This window comes from Sturnus vulgaris, chromosome W (genome assembly GCF_052056855.1).
Source record: "Sturnus vulgaris isolate bStuVul1 chromosome W, bStuVul1.hap1, whole genome shotgun sequence".
NCBI classification, from domain to species: Eukaryota; Metazoa; Chordata; class Aves; order Passeriformes; family Sturnidae; genus Sturnus; species Sturnus vulgaris.
Genome location: NC_142282.1, coordinates 25,492,859 through 25,511,468, shown reverse-complemented (window position 1 = coordinate 25,511,468; position 18,610 = coordinate 25,492,859).

Below are 18,610 nucleotides of genomic sequence, written 5' to 3'. Positions count from 1 at the left end.
ACCAAATTCTCTCTGTACTTTACAAATTTCCTTTTTTATCTTGATAGGACAAAGGTTGATAACTTCTTCTACCATTCCTCTTACCAAGATAAACTACAGGAGCAACTGATGGTATATACTCTTTTCCCAGGTGTTGACTATCAGGGCTGGGCATCCCCCCGTACCTGGCCCGGGAGGCTGCCCACCCCCCCCCCCCCCCCACCACAGGGACACCATTCGTCCCGCAGGGGCAGTGAGGTGATCCCTCCCCACCCCCACCCGCACCGGCACTGAACTCAGCAGGGGCTCCACTGCCCTTCCCTACCCCTCAGCAGCTTGGAGGGAAGGAATGTGAGACCGGAGCGGGGGAGGGGTGGTGGGGACCAGGGTTCCAACACCTGTGGGCGGGGTCGCTGGGTGCCCTGCAGGGCAGGGTCTTGAAGGGGGGAGGGGGCGGTGGAGCCGAGGGCAGGGATGAGTTATGGGAGGGGACAGGCTTAGGGGCAAAGAACGGACGATGTAGAGAGTTGTGGGATGAAGGAGGAAACACGTAGCTGCCACCATATGCGACCTCCCCTAAGGGCTGTATCGCATGGCCAGAGCTATCTGGGACCCTGACACCTTCAGGCGTAGCCACGTGGCCGTTACCCAGCGGGGAAGGGAACAAGGAAGGAGTGCTGACAATTTTTGAAAAATTTTCAGAACCGGGATACCGGGGAGGACCCAGGGACTCAGAGCAGCCACAGCCGTGCTGGGCGACTGCACCCCTCAGGGAGACCCGTGGGTCCCCTCCAGGTCCGGGTTATAGGGTTTTGGGGAAAGGGAAGGTGAATCTGAACCGTTTTGCTGCTGCTGTCTGTTGTTTTCTGTCTGAATTAAAAGTTTCCGAATTTGTAAGAAAATCGGGAGGAATACAGAAGTTGTTTTATCTCCATTTTCCACTTTTAAAGTTAATAAATCCCCTATTTCATCCCAAAATGAAATCGAATTTATATTTTGCAATTCAAGGTCAGATATTTCAACACACAAGCAGCTGGCAAAACGGGCTAATTTTTTCTTAGATATTAAAACATTTCCTGAACTTAATATTTCCCTTAGTTGGTTTCTTATACTCTTTTGTAAGGCAGATTGCTGTAAGCCCATGATGTTTAGTAATTTGCCACTATATCTACCCCACTACAGTTAAAAACACAGGAAGAGAGCTAGTTGTTAAAACATGCCAGGTACACTACGGTTTTCAGGCTTTACTGGATGCGGAGCCAATGTTAATTTTGCCGTTTCCGTCTTTAAAACCCACGTGGTGCCTGCGCGGCTGTAGGGACCGACCCCGCCACAAAAACCCGCAAAAACCGCAAAAAAAAGCAAAAGAACCTCTGTGCCACCGCTTTGAAACCGATCAAAGCTGCTTGCATGCTGCTGCGCCTGGGTGATTGCGTCCAGCCTTCCACAGTCCGTGTGCCACACCACGTGGCCGTGGGCAGACTGAGCCGGGCGCACGCCGTGCACACGCCCTCGCCACCTTTCCTTCCGAGAGCTGCACCGTGCCAGCCAAATGCCACCGGTGAGACCCCACCGCGGAGCTCCAGGAACCCACCCACCGCGAAAGGAGGCCTCCACTCACCATTTTTTTTCTTGCAGGCAGAGGCGTCTGAGTAACTGCAGTGGGTCTATGTCCAGAACCGACCTGCCTGGGCTTCTGACAGGCTCCCAGTTCGTACTTAAAAGTCTTCGAACTGCACAAAATGCAGCTAAAAGAACTTTAAGCTAGTTGATCAGCTCCAAGGCTTCCTGAATCCTGAAAATAGGAGTCACAGCCAAAAGTGGGGTGCTCTGTAGAGACCATTCACGTTGAGTGCCAACTGAGGCTTTTTCTCGGCCCTAAAATGGGGTTCTTCACCCTTCCTCCGGTCTAGCTCAGGTGTTAGAGTGATGGCTCCCGGGGCCCTTGCCTCATGGACGTAAATAAGATAACAAATGAGGCTCTTTTCGGTGATAAAGTTACAGGGTTTATTTCTCGTGGGTTGCGAGAAAAAGAGGGAGCAAGAGAAAAAGAGACAGAGGTCAGGGGGCACAGATCTTTTCTACGGTCTGAAAAGGGGGGGCGGGGAGAAATTGGATCCCAGCCAGCCCTGTATGGCCAGGAGGGGAGAGGGACCAAGCTACAGGGCCTAGCAGGGGTCACGGAATGTACCATTTACAATTCATCTAGGAAATGCAACAGTCTTTCCTACCTGCTCGATCAGAGGCACATTAGAAGAGCAGTAAGAACCTGAGGGGCAGATGCACATACCTTCACACACCTCGCAGTGGGACTGTGGTTAGAGCTGGAGGTTTGACCCTCTTCCTAATAATTTGAGCCTTTAAAACAAAGCCAGAGGTAACAGACCAAGTGAAAATATAACGCCAGGTTGCAGAAAGAGAATGTTACCTATCTGAACACATACATAAATTCCCCATCATTCTCTTTGTTTAGGAGACCAAGCCAATGTCCGTGTAAATAAAAACAAGTGTGAATATTGATTTTTCTTGAATCAAGACTCAGCTCTATATCCAAGTCAATGGCCAATAAACCAGAAAGGCTCCGCTGAGCACAGTGCAGAACTAACATGGAAGACAGTAATTTGACCTCTTATGTAAGCAGTGTTGGAATGGTTCCCCATCCAAAAGGAAGGATGTCAAATACGTCTTTGGAAATATTTTAACTTCTGTGCATTTCTTTCTTTGTAATGAACTAATCTCTAACAAGCCAGGACATGATTGTGTTCAGTAGAAACAGATCAATGGCAATATTTAGCCTAAAGGTTTTATGAGATTGATCAAGAAGTTCGATTTAGATTTAAAGGCACTGTAGTCATATGTAATTTTATTTCTCTCCGTACTTGAGTTTCTTAAACAGGGACCCTCAATTGGACAGGAACGGGACACTGAAGCAAATTGTAATGGATGACGTAATGGCTTACCCAGAAGCATTTTGTGGGAAGGGATTTCTTCTAGGTATCCATCAGCCAGCATTTTAGTGTGAAGGAAATCTTCAAACAAGTAAAACAAAAATTCCTGTTGGTTTAAAACCTGACTGCTATATGAATTTTTCACTTTTGAGAAAATTTTCATGACCTTTAAAATTCAGACTATATCAGGTATTGTTTCAGCAATTGAAGAAAGTGCTTTTAATAGAGATTGGATAGGGAGACCAAAACATTTCTCAGAGCCACACTTTGAACTCTGTCCTTGTTACAAACGGCACTTGAGCAAATTCATTTGCCTTTGGAACAGAAAACGACAAGGTAACAGGCTTATCATTACGGATTTGAGTGTTCCAGGTTCTTTAGATAGTAAGGGATCTATTCAAGATGATCTCTTACTGAAATAGATCCATTTTGAGAAGGGATATGGATTTCTTTGAAGAAAGCAAATCCCTATGTTAAAACGGTGTGGTGGGTGTTTTTTGTTGTTGTTTTGCTTTTAGAACTTGCAAAGCACAATCGACTTCATAGTTCGAGATCCAAATAAGACCACGACATTCCAAAGAAGTGTTTCTTTTTGGTTGTTTTTCAATCTGTATATCTTTGGATTGTAACCAGTAGAACTGTGCTTGAACTGGAAAGAAGTAGCGGAGGTTTCAGAAGTAGAACGTACAGTGGAACAGTAAGCTGAGAGCATTGTGCAAGGAGAGGAAAGAGGGGAAAATGGTAAGAGTTTCCTGAGTCGGAAGGGACCCCTAGGGATCATAAAAGTACAACTCCCGGCCCTGCACAGACACTCCAACAGTCCCACCCTCTGCATCCCTGAGAGCATTGGCCAAACCCTCCTGGATCTCTGGCAGCCTTGGGGCTGTGCCCATTGCCTGGAGAACCTATTCAGTGCCTGACCAGCCTCTGAGGAAAAATACCTTTCCCTGATAGCCAGCCTAATCGTCCCCTGACACAGCTCCTGGCATTCCCTTGGCTCCTGTCCCTGGTCGCAGAGAGCAGAGAGCAAAGCTGTCCCTGTGCTGCCCTTGAGAGGAGCTGAGAGGTCCCAAGTGAGGTGTGAGCTCAGTGTCCTCTCTGCAGCTGAACCAAATGCCCTCAGCCACTCTTTGTATGGCTTCCCCTCCAGCCCCTTCACCGTCTCTGTGTCCCTCCTTTGGACATTTCTCCAATAGCCTGAGGTCTTTCTGACGTTGTGGGATCCAAAATTGCCCCCAGGGCTTGAAGAGAGCGCAGTCCCAGCCCAGAGCAGAGCAGGGCAATCACCTCTCTTGACCGAGTGGTGCCAGAAGATAGGGACAGTTGTCAAAAATCAGCTGGAGAAACAAATCTAACAGAGAAACAGGTGATCTAGGCACAGGAAATGGAAGAAGCAGGGGAAGAAGAAGATGAGGAGTGGATTCCTTGTAAAAGTGAAGAAAATGAGCATGCAGAACAGGGACTAAGCATTATGCAGGTAAGTGAGCAAGAGAATAAGTTTGAAAGTGAAGGCAGTTTTGTCCAAAAGAAGGAGGAATAGGAAGTCTTTTTGCTGAGAATGAATAGAAAGGTATTTTCCGTTTAGTTTGTATACGAAGGGCACAGGGCTCTAGTTCCTTTTGTGGGAAAATAGAGTGTGTAAAGTTGCCAATCATTTTGGAGCGAAATTGGGAGTTTTTGGGGTCCCAGGTGAATTTTGTGTTGAACTCTGGGGATTTGGGGGTTCCCAGGTGAATTGGGGGGCGGGGGGGAGGGGGGATTTAGGGAGATCCAGGTGAGTTTTGCGGGGTCACAGGTTAATTTTGGGGGTGGATTTGTGGAATTTTGGGGGATCCCGGGTAGCAAGGTTTGGGGTTGTGTTGGTTTGAAAGTAAAACCAGTGCGAGACTCCAAGTCAGTAATACAATTTTATAGGAGAAAAGAGAAGAATAAAATACGTGCAATAATATAGAAGAAAAACCAGCAACAAAGTCAGAAATACAAGCTGACACGCTGTCAGTCAGGGTGTTGGTAGCAGTCTCTATAAATGTTGGCTGCAGTCCTCCTGGATGACAGATGTGGTTCAGTTGAAGCAGTGCTCCTGTAGAAGGTGCGGTTTTCCTCCGAAGATCCAGCGATGATGAGGAAAAAGGTCCAACTTTCCTCTGGGATCCAGTGGAAAGGACTGCCTTGGTGTTCCAAATCTCAGTTTTTATCTAGGTAGGAAATGTTTGGCTCCTCCCCCTGGCTGGAGCATCTCCCAATGGGATGATGTAATCTTATCAGTCACACAATAGGACTTAATGGCCCATTAACAGAATATATCTTCTGGAGGAAGGATGGGTTGTGAAAAGGTAACGATGACCATCCCCCTGATCTTATCAGATGGCACATCAGCAGAGGATATCTCCCACACAGATAAGGATCACGACCCCTCCCACATTTTCACAGATCCTGATAGAATACACATTTTTGCATTGTACCCCAGGACATAATCCGCCCCTTATTCTATTACCATCTTCATCATACCCAAACCAATACCCTGTTACACATATATAATCCAAAATGAAACCTTACCTTCAGTTCTCACTAAAAATTAGGTCTCATTGCAGTACACAACGGGGTTCCCCATCTTTCTGCATTACCCACCAAGTGCAACCAGGTCCTTGAGCAAAAACAATCCCACGGATTGGTTTGCCTTTGCCTGTGGTGGGATTAATCCAAACAGTCTTTCCTAAAATACCTTTCATATGTGCCTCAGGGACCTTGTCCCCATCCACTGTGTGCAGGGGTTCAGAGTGGGCAGGACCGGCTCGATTGATGGACCCTCGGGTGTTAACCATCCAGGTGGCTTTGGCCAAGTTCATTTCCCAAATTCTGAAGGTTCCACCACCTAGGGCTTTCAAAGTAGTCTTAAGGAGTCCATTAGACCATTCAACTTTCCTGGCACCTGGCGCGTGGTAAGGGATATGATATATCCATTCAATACCATGTTCTTTGGCCCAGGTGTTGATAAGGCCGTTCTTGAAATGGGTTCCCTTGTCTGATTCAATTCTCTCGGGGGTACCATGCCTCCAAAGGACTTGTTTTTCTTGGCCCAAGATGGTGTTCCGGGCAGTGGCATGAGGCACAGGGTAGGTTTCTAACCATCCTGTAGTTGCTTCCACCATGCTCAGTATGTAGCGCTTGCCCTGCTGGGTTTGGGGAAGGGTGATGTAGTCAATTTGCCAGGCTTCCCCATACCTGTACTTTGACCATCGTCCACCGTACCAGAGGGGCTTCACCCGCTTGGCCTGTTTGATTGCGGCACAGGTCTCGCAGTCGTGGATGACCTGTGAGATGCTGTCCATGGTAAGGTCCACCCCTCGGTCACGGGCCCATCGGTATGTTGCATCTCTCCCCTGATGACCAGAGGCATCATGGGCCCAACGAGCTAGGAATGATTCTCCCTTGTGCTGCCAGTCTAGATCTACCTATGATACTTTCACTTTGGCAGCTCGGTCCACCTGCTCTTTGTTGTGATGTTCTTCATTAGCCCGGCTTTTGGGTTCATGTGCATCCATGTGTCGAACCTTTATGGTCATTTTCTCTACTCGGGCAGCAATGTTCTGCCAAATCTCAGGTGCCCAGATGGGTTTCCCTCTGCGCTGTCACTTGGCCTTTTTCCAGCAATCCAGCCATCCCCACAGAGCATTAGCTACCATCCATGAGTCAGTGTAGAGATAGAGCCTTGGCCACTTCTCTCGTTCAGCAATATCCAAAGCCAACTGGACGGCTTTTAGCTCTGCGACCTGACTCGATCCACCTTGTCCCTCGGTAGCTTGTGCAACTTGTCGTGTGGGGCTCCATACTGCAGCTTTCCAATTCTGGATAGTGCCTACTATTCGGCGGGAACCATCAGTGAAGAGGGCATATCGTCTTTCAGTCTCCTGTAGCTCATTATATGGTGGGGCTTCCTCAGCACGTGCCACTTGCTCCTCTTCTTCTTCAGAAGAAAATCCAAAACTCTCACCTTCAGGCCAGTTTGTAATTATTTCCAGAATCCCAGGGTGATTTGGATTCCCAATACATCAGCAGTGGATATCTCCCACAGAGATAAGGAACACCACCCCACCCACATTTTAACAGATGGTGATAGAATACACATTTTTGCATTGTACCCTGGACTGGGGTGAATTTGTAGAATGTGGGGAGTCCCAGTTGAATTTTAGGGGGAATTTGTGGAATTCTAGGGATCTCAGGGGAATTTTGGGGGGAATTTGGTGAATTTTAGGGTATACATGTGAATTTTAGGGTTCTCAGGTGAGTTTTGGGGATGCCAGGTGGATTTTGGGGTGAATTCTGTCAATTTTGGGGTATCCAGGTGAGCATTTGGGAGTCATGGGAGAATTTTGGGATGAATTTGGGGGGATGCAGGTGGATTTTCCAGGGAATTTTGGTGATTTTTGGGAGTCCCAGATGTGTCTTGGAGTGAATTTGATGGATTTGGGGTATCTGGATGGATTTGGAGGGGGAGTGGAGAGAATTTGGGGTGAATTTGGGAGGTGTTGGGGGGACTGGGTGTTGGGGGTGATTTGAGGGATTTTGGGGGTTGCAGGTGGGATTTTGGGGTGAAGCCCTGGGATTTGGGGGTCCCCCGTGAATTTTGGGGTTAATTTGTGGAATTCTGGGAGTTGCCAGGTGAGTGCTGGGCATCCCAGGGAGGACTTCGGGGTGAATTTGGGGGATTTTGGGTTTCCCAGGTGAATTTCTGAGGTGAAAATGTTCAAAAGGTTTTTTTTTTTTTGAAAACAAGTAAAAGCCAGAAGGTTATTGAAAATTAATATATGTGATGCAAGTAGGTAATATGCAGACAATACACAGGGAGACAAATCATGGGGAAAATACAGTGGTAACACATGAGTTTGAGTACAGGATCAGTATAGCTAAGGCTCACTTGAAGCTCAATTTGGAAAAGCATGCCAAATATAAGAATAGTAAAGGCACCTACAGGTATTTCAGTGGGAAAAGGAAGATGAAAAGAAACCTATCACACCTCCCCTATTCCCCCCCCCACCCCCATAAGTCAGACAGGACTAGTGACAACAGACAAGCAGAAGGCTGAGGTACTCAACAATTGTTGGTCTCAATTTTTACTGCCAGTCACTATTTCCACATCTGTCAGGTTACTGGACTGGTGGACTTGATTCTAAGCCATAGTAGCAGGTCAGCTTTCAGACCACTTGAGGAACCTGAGCATGCAAGACCATGGGACCCACCCAGAGGCATGTCAGGGCCCTGAGAGAACTGGTAGCTGTAGTTGCTAAGGTGCTTCATCCATCATATTTGAGAAATCAAGCCAACGAGCTGAAGTCTCCAGACACTGTGTTGTATTGACTCCAATACTCTTGGTCTTTTTTGCAAATCTTAGAGCTCTGAGTCAATTTCTGCAGAGGATTCCCAATGCAGTTTCAAAAATGGAATCTCTGTTATTGGTCCTCATGTTGATCTTGGATATTTCCATTTTCTGCACTCCTATATTTTCGAAACATTTGTAATGACTGAAAAGAAAGTTGAGACGAGGCATTATGCTCTTTCCAGTGATATAAATGGACCAGTGTTCTTTTCAGACAAATATATTTTTGCTGTGCCTAAGCACATGTGCATACCTGTGTTTGATTTATGTGTCCAGGTTTTGGCAATGGGGCAGCCACAGGGCCATCCTGTGACAATGGCCCAGGTGCTGCCCTGTCCCGCTTTCTTCCAACTGGCTCCACCTCAGGATGTCCTCCCTGCTGAGAGAAGAGGCTGGGATAGCATCTTTGGAAATGTGACTTTCTGAGGTTGTTTTGTTTTGTTTTGTTTTGTTATTTTTAAAGTTACTAAAAACCTTCACCTTGATTTTTTTGATGTGTTGGGTTTGGGGTTTTCTTTCAGTTTTGGGTGGGTTTTTTTTGTGGGCTTTTTTGGGTTTTTTTTTGTCTCTTTGTGGATTATTGGTTGGGCTTTTTTCTGTGTTTGTTTGGTCTGCTTTGTTTGTTCGTTTGTTTGTTTGTTTCTTACGGTTTTGTAGAGTTTTTTAAGCAAATTGATTGGAAAACTGAATAGTCCTCCACTATAGTCTCCTGGATTCACCTGAGACTCTTCCTAGGCATCTCCCTGATCCTTTTTGCAATGAGTCTCACATCATTCTCCTGAGGAAACTGTCTGCTTATGGTTTGGATGGGTGGGCTGTTTGCTGGGTGGTAAACTGTGTGATGAACAGGCCCACAGAGTGGTGGGAAATAGAGTTCATCCAGCTGGTCCCCACGGCTCAGTCTTGGGCCCAGTCCTGTTTAATATCTTTATCAGTGATCTGGACAAGAGGATAGAGTACACGCCCAGGAAGTTCACAGATGATGCAAAGTTGGCTGGTAGTGTTTTTTTCTTCTGGAGGACAGCAGGCTCTGCTTCTTCTTCCTCCTGTTCTGAGGTCGCTGCTCCCTCTTCATCCCTCATTAAGTGTGCTGATTTTGTCACTTGGATGAGAAAACAAACAATTTTAGCAACATTACTAGTGGCAGGGTGCAAGAAAGGAAGAGTTCACATGAATACTCCGCCCCCCCCCCCCCAAAAAAAAATAGACAATACCTGATGGCTCCTCTGAGCCCACTTACTGACTACACCGGAACCCATTGTCCCCCAAAGATACTCCCTTCTCCCTGCCCCCAGCCATGATGTGAGATGGAATAGAATAACTAAGATTAAGATTCTCCTTATGTAACTCCATCATACTTCGATTCTGGGAAAAAAATTTCTTGAAGTTCTATCATTTCAGATCATTTGAATTTGAATTTGCATAATAGCAAGTCTAGCCAGAAACACATGACAATATTAATAGCCCATTCTAGAATGTCCGAGATGATATACACTTCTTTCAAGAGAATGTGATACCTCACCTGACTTCTCCAGATTTTCAATGACCAGCTTGAGTAATCTACAAGATTCTTGCTGCCATCTGGATTTCCTGGTATTTGGCTGGTCTATGTAAGCCAATCAGCTATTCAGCAGAGGGAATATTAGTGTGATACTTGATGGTATGTGAGATGGAACACAGTAATTTATGGCTTTTTGCATAGTGATGAAGCTGTAAAGAAAGCTCCATAATGCTCAGACAAGGAGGCTGCTGGACTTCAAGCAGCAAAGGCCCAAAACGAACCAGTGAAAAGGTGTCATTGAAAAAAAAAAGCCAGGTGGGGAGCAAAGTGATGCTATAGGGCAGTTTACTAAAAGAGGAAATCTAGTGGAAAAAAAAAGTTCAAGAGTGAAGGAATAACAGGGAAAATGAAACTAAGGAAGGAAATCAATCTCAGCTCATCATTTCAGAAGCTAACAAGTTGTCCTTGCAATGATGCATAAAGTGAGAAATAATAAATATGTCTGCGCCAAAATCTGAAATATGAACTTTATTGAATTCTGTCTTTCATGGAATCATACAACAGTCTGTGATTAAAGAACATCTAGTCCAACTTCCTTGCCAGGTAGATCTTACAGTCGATCAAATTGCACAAGACTAGCCAAACTAAGGAGCACTCTCAATGATGGGGCATCCATAACTTCTCTGGAACGCCCGTTTGAGTGTCTCACCAGCTTCATTGTAGAACAGTTTTTCCTTTTAGCCAATATAAACCTAGTCTCAGTTTGAAAGCATGGCCCCTTGTCCTGTCTCTGCAAACCTTCCTAAAAAGTCTTTCTCCATTTGTCTTATACCCTCTTTACATATTCAAAGGCCACAATACTGTCTGTCCAGAAACCACTCTTCTCCAGGCTAAAAGATCCTACTTTTCACAAGAACCAGGTCATAAACTGAGATGGAAGACATCTCAGGAGATCAGATCATCCAACAGCTCAGCGGAAGAATACCTCTGAAGTCAGATCAACTAGCTTCGGGCTGTGTCTGTTTGAATTTTGAAAATTACCAGGAATTGAAATGCTTCAAGGAAGAGAACTCTGGGTGGCTCCAGAAACAGCCTGAGAAACTCGAGCAAACTCGAAACCTCAGAAACTACCACTGCTTTCTCTCCCTCAGCCCAAGCAGTCACAAAGAAGAAGTGTTCCCAGCAGGCTGGGATAGCACACATATACACTACATATACATGACAGGCATCGCCAGCAGCCACATCCTGCTCCTTTCTGTGGCTGGCAGGAGTGAGACTGGATGTTTACATGTGGGCAAACTGGGTGCCTCCAGCAGCTCAGACATTCAGCCTGCCCAGTGACCCCACTGAATTCCAATATTTGCAGAGTCCCAAGGCCACAGCACTACTCCGCTTGCTGGTACAGACCATCACACACCTCCTAAATCAGTCAGGACTCCCCTGGTCCCACAGCCAGCACCCCACTTGCTCTACCCCAGGCCACTGCCATTGTTCACCAACTTCTCCACTTTGATCTTTGCTGGTGCTCTCAACACTGGCACACCCAGATGTTCTGCAGCTGTTGTCTCCTGGTGGAAAGGACTTGTAAAGCCATGTTTCCTAAGAGGACCTCCACAACCTTTCAAAGCAACCTTTTCTGGGGTATGAACAATCTCATTCAAATGTCAACATTTCTTTTCTTATATGTGAAATCAAAATTTCCTTCTTCCGGGCATACCCAAAACAAGGCACAAACCAGATTGTGCCTTCTATTTCACATGTTGACTTGGTGGAAAAAAATGCTAGGAGAATAACTGTTTTGATCCAAGCTAATCTCTGGCCTTTATAGTGCTTTCGGTAGTTAGTTTTGCTTTGCTATTTACTTGATGTCGCATTGAATTGTTGAATCATAAACAGACTATCTGTCTGTATAGCAGCATAGCAGTGATAAATAAATGCAAGTACCATCTGCTCCTTTACCACCTTTTCCATTTCCATATTCACAGTTGGGGGATTATGTATTTCTGCACTTCCCTATATTCTCTGCAGGATGGAAAGTAGATATGCAGAATGGATTCACATGATATATGTGATATCAAACGTGATATCAAGTATAAAGAAAAAATGATCAAGTATTACTTTGATAGAAACCAAAGGTGAACACTAGCCACTTTGTGTTGCTCATTGTCCAAAAGAAGACTGCCACATTTCTGACCTGAAACTCTGAACTACACACTTCTTTTGCATGAGCTTCCAGTCCTTGACTCTCCCTTGCCATTTCAGTTGATGCCATTTTTCTTTCTCAAGCTCTGATTTCATTCGATTCAAGAGTAGCTTGGCAGTTGCCCTCTCATTATCCAGGAGTGCTCTCTTTACATTCTGTGTATTAAAAAAGAAAACCAGAAGTAGAAGCAGCATACGACATGCAAACGCAAACAAAAAATTGTCTCTTCTACAGAAAATGAGGGGAGAAAAGAACACAAATGATAACCAATACCCTGCCAAGTAGAAATTTATTCTATATTTCAGTGATTGATAGGCAGAAAAATTGAATTTCATTTGGGGAAAGAAAGACATTCTAGGAATATTCAGACTGCTATCTTGCCCCAGGTAAAACATTTACCATGGCCTTAGCGTTAATGAGCTTGTGAACATTAGCTGCCAAGAGAAAGGACATTTCCTCCAGTTTCACAGAATACTTGGTCAGTACATCTGCTATCTGTGCAATCAAAGAATACAGAAAAGCAGCAACAATGAAAAGTAGAACTCAAATATCAATTTCCCAAGTTAAAATCTACATGAACAAGACAATTTTTCCATTCAGGTGAATTCGATTTAATTAATTCATTAACTACATAAGTATCATTCTCACGTTCAAGAATAGAATCCAAAGAATCAACGTTGCTTCTTCTGAGACATTGAAGCCTGAGTAGATGCCAACTTCAAATCTATTAGGACGGCATGAAAGCAATACCTGCTACTTTTAGTACATGTAAACTACAAAGACATCTAGAACAGCTCTAAAAGATGAACAAACCCATGAACTTTGAAGTAGACGCTAGCTAGAAATGTGGAAATAGGCTTTATCTTCCCAGTGCTTTTCCCAAAGCTTGGGCACTCCTTGGTGTCAGTGAGAGTCTCTGTCTCATTATTCAGCAGCTGGCTTGGGGTAAAAAAGGATGCATGCAATCACTTCATTCCTGTTCATGACATAAACTTACTGCATCATCATGGAAACCATTTACTTGGAAATATAGCCTAAAAAATAGGTGTCAGACAGGGTACATATCTAGATTGCTATGAGCAAAACCAATTTCTTTTTAACAGGAAAGCCATACAATATGCCTGCCATGGCAAATATTAGTCTACTAGCCCTGCACTTCATCAGGCACTGAGCAGTTCATTACACCAAATTTACATTTGGCAAGGAGACAGTCTATTTATTACAGGCCCCTAATTCTAGAATCAAGTATTCAGGAGTTGCTCATTCCCAATGAAAATCTGTCCATTTCATATCTTTGGAGTTTTATGCTTCTGTTCTTTACCTGCCTTGACTGTGGCTTTCTTGTGAAGTCACTGACAGGTGTTTTTCCAACACATTTCTCCTGATTACATGGTAATTGCATGGCATCAGCAGACATCTCTGAATGTGTCTTTAAAGTATGCTTTTTACTCTTCTTAGAGGACCTTGTCTTCTTCTTTCCTTCACCCAAAAGGTGGGCTAAGTGAGCCTTCAAAGAACCATCATCTCAACAATTAGAATTCTTTCCAACCTACTGAATGGAGAAAAGCCACAAAAAAAAAATTTAAAAAAAACCTAGTACGCGAAAGACAGCAGAAGAGAAAGGTAATATAATGAATCCTACATGCCACATGCATAACTCTCTTCATTCTAGGTTATTTACCAAATGAGAAAAAAAAAAAAAAATCATCTTTAAATCAGAGAGGAAAAGTGGAGTAACTGGATTGTGTTGCCTTGCTTACAGTTACCAGAAAAGTCAACAGCAGAGTTGAAAACTCCTGAAGCTGGCTAACTACACCTCTAAATGTTTTACTACTGTGTTATGATTCTGTCTTCAGTTAATAGAACCTGATATACAACAAAGAGATGGGATCACATGGAGATGCATTGGAGAGCCTACGCTGGAGTTAACACATTCATTTTTTACTCAAACAAATCCAAAATAGAAATGTTGAAAATTACCTGGGGCCATTTCAACAGCCAGCAAACTGACTAACACAACCAACCTTTGTCTTTTATTCAATCCTTTGCTTGTTTTACCTGGGCCTTGAAGATCTGTCTGCAGCCTTCCTCTCTGCAAATATATCACACTCGTCCTATTGAGAAGCCATGGCTCATCACAGCTGCTTGGCGAGGCCTGCTTCCAGAAGAACTGGCAACTACAAGCTGCGAGCCAAGAGATACAACACTTCACGTGGAAAAGGGCCTTCCATGAATCCTAGAATCCCAGAATGGTTCGGACTGGAAGCGACCTTAGAGAAGATAGATTATCTTCTTCCCACATCCTGACATGAGCAGGGACACTTTTCCACTAGTCCAGGTTGCTCCATGTCCGCTCCAGCCTGGCCCTGGACACTTCCAGCCATGGGGCTCCCACACAGCTTCTTTGAGCAATATGTGCCAGGCCTCAGCACCCACACAAGGAAGAATTCCTTTCCAATATCCCATCTACCCCCTCCCTCTGGCATTTGAAGCTATGCCCCCTTGTCCTTTGAGTGCAGACCTATTTCCAAAGTCGCTCCACATCTGTCTTGGAGCCCCAGCAAGCACTGCAAGGGGCTTGAAGGCCGCCATGGAGCCTTCTGTTAGCCAGGTTGAACACACACAGCTCTCCCAGTTTGTCCTAGAACAGAGTAGCTCCAGCTTTCCAAGCAGCCTAGCAGCCTCCTCCCCGTGAAACTCGTTGCCACCGCTGGCCTTCGGGGCCCTATGGATATCGCTTCCGGTGTCGCTTGGGGTCACTCCCGGCTCTCTCCCTGCCCCCCATGGGGCCCTCAGGCGATGCCGCTCCGACACAACTCCTGCTGCTCTCAGACCAACGGGGGCCGGGGAGCCAGCCCAGCCTCATCCACAATCCACAGTGTCCCAAGCGGCTGCTGCAGGCTCCTGGCGCCCCACACACCCGGAAGCAGAGCTCTGGAACACAGGATCATAGCCCCACATTTGTGTTCGTCTCTGCACAAGGCAGGCCGGACTTGCCATGCCCGGACTTTTCAGTTCAGCACGAGAATGAGAATACACCTGCGCCATGGGGGAGGAAACCTCTAAAGACTGCTCATACATGGTCTTTCAACATAATGCCTAGGCACTTGCAGTTCCTGAGGCCACATTAATGCCTCTTTTGCCTTGCGGGTAAGAAATGCCATTGTTTTTGTGTGCAGCTAAAGGCGCAGCACAGGCAGGCCTAGGCAAAAGCTGGGGCAGTGCCCTTCCTCACACCTTCGCTCTGGTGTACTCCATGCCGCTAGAGCGAAGCGAGAAGGACGTGAGGAAGAGGAAGGCATTCTTAAATTAGCCCTCTGTCAAGCAGCCCTGAAATGGCGCATAACACACGGCGTCTTGCTGCCCTCCATTCTAGACACTCACAGCCCCTTTTGCTGACTTGCAAAAGTTGCTACCAGAGCAGTGGGGGCCAGATTGAAGAGGCAGTACCTAGGTTCACCTTCTACTTATTGCACGTAAGCCATGTCCAGCTCCTCCCTGCACTCTGTATTTCCCTTCTCCGCGGCATTTACCGTGGTGCTCTCTGCAACTCAGCGCCTAGAAGTGACCGCCAATGTTTCCACAGCGGGCTGCAAGGGAACCAAGGAGCAGCACAAGCAGCAATGCTTCAGCTTGCGCCTTTCGACTGCTAAGGGCACTTGGGAAGGCAGGCGAGAGGCAGCCACCTTCCTCTCCTAGTAGCCTGTAACGTGGTGCACACAAGCACGGTACTTGTGCGGCTTCGTTCACCGCCCTGGCCCATGCCTGGCTCCCCTTTCAGTCCCCGCTGGCCAGAAGCCGCTGAGGCTGCGCCACACAGCCAGCAGTGTGCCAGCTGCCAAGTGCTCGAGGACGCTGCTTCTGCCCAAGCCCGCCTAGGGTGTGCACCTTTGTTCTCAGAGCTCTGTGCAACAGTCTGCCTCTCTCGCAGTTCGAATGGAAAACGAAAGATTTTGCCTACGCCTTTCATAGAGATCTGTTGCCTGGACGAGAAGGTCTTGTGGCCAGAGCTCGCCCCCGACGCGAGGAAGCTGCTATTAGCACGGCATTGCAGGGGCACTTCTCACTCCTTGACTACATGCTCAGCCCTCTCCGAATTCGCTGCTAGCTCCACGGTCCTTGTCAGCTGCAAGTAGCAGCGCTCACAGTACATAGATATTTGCATGGACCTAGGACCTGGAGGTGCATATCGCACTCGAAAATGTGCCAGGACAGTGACGTTTTCTACATTGCCCCTTCTTGTCATCCAGTTTGTGCTTCTGTTGCTTGTGCTGTTAGGAATCGCTCCTTGAAATATGCGCAAGAGCATCTTTATGGGTGCATTGCACTGAGTGAGAGTTCGCTTGGGACTTTGCACTAGAGGCCAAGGCAACAGGGCGTGATGGCCCGCAGAACTGCGGACAGGCTGTTGGGCAGAGCTGAAACTGACCCCAGGAGTTGAGCTCTCTCCGGACGGCAGAAGGTGAAGAACGAAGCTGCTTGCGAGCGCAGTGCAGCGAAGGGTACACGAGCAGTCAAGGAGCTCCTTCACAATCGCTTTCAGTTCTCAGTGCTCTTGCTGCTTGGAAAAGTAGCTCACAGCCGTTGCACAGCAGGGCAAAAGCTGGGGCGGTGCTGTTCCCCACACCTTCGCTGTGGTGTACTCCATTCTTGGGGGTTGAATGCTTCCCTTTTCTTTCTGTGGAATTTATCCCATTTTTATGCTAATTGGTTACATCTTTAGGTAATGTTGTCTCCCAGGGAGGTGTGTTGAGGGAGGGGGGATGAAACGGGAAAAAGGAAACGTGGGCTGGAAAATTCTCTTGTTTGGCCCATGGAGGGAGACGATGCCCCGTGCTCCTATCTGGCATCTCCCCTGCCACCCCAGCGCTGAGATCCACGCTCCCTGCCTTTGGACATCGCTCTGCTGCTCTTCTACCTCACCCTACTACCGCCAGACACTCTGCCGAGCACCATGACCAACACCGTGAGGGGGGAGTCACTTTCCCCATCCCTCTCACCCCTGGGCTGCAGCCCTCTTAAACTGCGCGGGCCCTGCCCTGCCCCCACAGCATTTGTAACTGAGCACAAGGAGACGGCCTGCGGCCAAAAGGGACTGGAACTGAGTCATACTGTTCGGTTCTGTTGTCAATTTTTATAGCTGTTGTTGTTTTCTGCCTTGTTAGATATCAGTAAAGATCTGTTATTCTTATCCCCACATCTCCTGCCTGAAGGCCTCTGATTTAAAACTAAAATAATTAAAAGAGAGGGGGGTTGCACTCTGCATCGCAGGAAAGGGGATCTTGCCTTTCCTTAGACCATACCTGTCCTTCAAACCCAGACAGATTTTGGCGCCCGGAACGTGAGGCATTCCCTGAGGGCATTGAGAGAGGGGTAGAAAAGGGCATAACAGTTCTTGAATTACCCAAGCTTGTGGTAGGTGACACCATGCTGTCCAGCTTACCCTGGATTGGCCTCCATGTGGTCACTGCTATATCTCTCCCATTTGCAAGCCTTTTTTTAAACATGAGTCTCATAACCAAGGTTACTGTGGCTATTATCTGGTTCCTTCTGTGGGTTGATCAGTTGAGGAATTCATGGATTTTTAATTTTCACTGGAAGATGGCCACATGGATTCAGAGGTATCGCACTCTAAGTGTGTGTTTCTGGGGCCACTTCAATAATGGTACTTACTGTGAGGAAGTGGCAGCAGGTGAAATCTTCTCCATGCCCATCACACGGTTTTTGAAGTTCACCCCACCAGTCTTCAAGGGGTTCAAATCCGCTTTAAATGCTAATGACATTATACTGTGGCTAGTGTTGCTTATATCCCTGTTAAACCTGTTCTATCTAACATTCAGAGATAAGGGGAGATTGACTTGGATAAGGACCCTGATACCTACCGCAGGGACTAGGGATGTTACCCCAGAGCCTGATCCTGTTTATGAGATTAGGGAGGTTACCCCAGAGCCTGACCCTGTTCCAGAGACTAGGGATATTAACCCAGAGTTTGACCCTGCCCCACAGCCCACCTCAGAATGGAACCACCCAGAATGGGTGGGGGTGCTATCGAAGGAGATATGTGAGATGGGCCAGATGCTGAAGGAGTACCTCTCCCCAGCTGGTGAGAAACCCTCCCCCTGCCTTAAAGAGGGAGGCTCTGATGGTGCAGCAGTGGGACCCACAGACGTTACATCTGTCCAGGTTCCAGCTGAACTGCAAGGGCACTCAGCAGCAGCAGTTGCCCCTGTGGAAACTAGGAAGTCTAAGATGAAAACAAGGCACCCAGATAATAAGGGTCAGGAAGGGGGCCCCTCACAACCAGCAGGGGAGCCAGGAGTTGAGATCATCACCGAGTCCCTGTCATACGAGAGTCTCCGTAACCTGCGGAAAGACATTGTACGACGGGGTCGCGAGCCTTTTATAACCTGGTTACTGCGGGTCTGGGACCTTATGGGTACAGGTGTGCAACTGGATGGTACTGAGGCAAGGAATTTGGGAGCCTTGACCCAGGACTCAGGTGTGGACCAAGTATTTGTAAGGGAGACAGGTCTCCTTTCCCTCTGGGAGCGACTTTTAATGAGTGTGAGAGAGAGATTTGTCCACAGAGAAAGAATGCAGGAGCA